Genomic DNA, 1,650 nt, shown 5'->3' with positions numbered 1-1,650 from the left:
ACAAAAATGTCAAAATTGTCAGGTCAGTCACCATGATCAGAACTTGAACCCCCACCCTCCACTTGTGAGTTTAAGTTTTAATGATTATTTATCATTTCGTTTATCTACCAAAAAAATGCATACACAAATTGATTTATTTAAAGTAAATTGAAGTCAAACTAACCAACCGAAATTGGCACAGAAAAAACCGAATGTGAGACTTTGAGAAGGGCACGCTTCAAGGCCTCAAACCAACATCATTTAAAAAAATCATTCAATAACCTACTTTTAGAATTGTTTTAGAAATACCAATGGTGGATTGGTCTAAGTGATAAGGAACTTGTGCTTTTTAAGTCTGTAGTCATGGATTCAATTCATATCTCATGTGTATGGAAAACATTCCGTTGGTAGAGAAGAATACACATTATGTGTCTCACATGTTTTTTGACGGAGATTAGTAATTGTTAAACGGTGGTGAAAACTTTGTACCAATATCGTATAAAAAATAAATAAATTATTTCAGAAATAATTGGTCCACTAAAAATAAATGTTCTTATGTCTTTTGATTAAACCTTTACATTGGGAAAATTTTAATCTGAAGGGAAAGCATGGAATGAATGATGATGACTTTATTTATGGCGTGTTTAGTTTCTGCATTACATAATTGATGTGGTACAAAGATCAATATTGTTATCGTATTAGTAACTTGTTGTAGAAATCATAACATCAACAAGACAGTTTGGCCGAGTGGTCTAAGGCGCCAGATTTAGGCTCTGGTCCGAAAGGGCGTGGGTTCAAATCCCACAGCTGTCATTTTTTTGCTTTTGATTATTTCTTTTGTAGCCTTATTTCTTTTCTTTCGTTTTAGTATAATATTTTCTTTTTGTGAGGAGGAGCATAATATTCTCTCATTTTTTTAAGGAATATTCTCTTTAATTCTTGTTTATTTATATAAACAATAACTACCTGTTTCACCAACGATTTTATGTCTTACTACTAATTTGGGTTTTATTTTTGTATTATCGAAATGAATATTACTCAATCTGTCCTTTACTTCTCTTCAAAAAAAAAAAAAAATTGTCCTTTAATTATAAGTCTCTTTAAAAAAAATTGTCTCTAAGTATAAGTCTTTATACAAGTTACTGAGTGTATTCCTTAAAAAAAATTACTGAGTGTATTAGTGCCCCTATTATCTTTTCTTAAACACGTCAATTATTAATGCTAATAACTTATTTTTAAATATGAAAATTCAAATCAAATACAAATCAATGACAATTTAATAAGGGTTTTTCTAACCTGTGCAAGATTGCATGGATAAGGGGTGATTTAATGCACTAGGTTTCTTCAAATCTAATTAATGAATATTTTTTTGGAAAATTGACTTTTTTTTCTTCTATTCTCAATTAACTATAACACAATTAATTAGCCTGTTTATTCTCAAAAACTGTTTTCTCTCTCTCTCTCTCCAATTTTTTCTGAAAGGCTCGTTCTTTACAAATTACTCCATTTAACTCAAATTTTTAGCTGCTTTTACATTACGTGTGCACGTTTCTATGCCATAACCAGTATCATAGGATATGCCATTGATTTTGTTTTTTTTTTGTCAGGTGAGGTAGAGAGAAAATCCAGTTCTTCTGTGGATTAAAAAGCAATGGTGGATTGGTCTAAGTG

At 30.4% G+C, this 1,650-nt stretch overlaps 1 non-coding gene across 1 annotated transcript; it reads left to right on the top strand.

Annotated features, from left to right (window-relative positions):
- The first annotated feature begins 712 nt into the window (after nucleotides 1-712).
- Nucleotides 713-792, top strand: TRNAL-UAG (transfer RNA leucine (anticodon UAG)). Its single transcript has one exon. It is a non-coding gene; the product is annotated as a tRNA-Leu (tRNA).
- The last annotated feature ends 858 nt before the right edge of the window (nucleotides 793-1,650 follow it).

The sequence above is a fragment of the Medicago sativa genome, chromosome 1 (assembly GCF_051527215.1).
Source record: "Medicago sativa cultivar Bolivia chromosome 1, Bolivia_mono, whole genome shotgun sequence".
In the NCBI taxonomy this organism is placed as follows: domain Eukaryota; kingdom Viridiplantae; phylum Streptophyta; class Magnoliopsida; order Fabales; family Fabaceae; genus Medicago; species Medicago sativa.
This window is presented reverse-complemented; position numbering and strand designations above follow the sequence as displayed.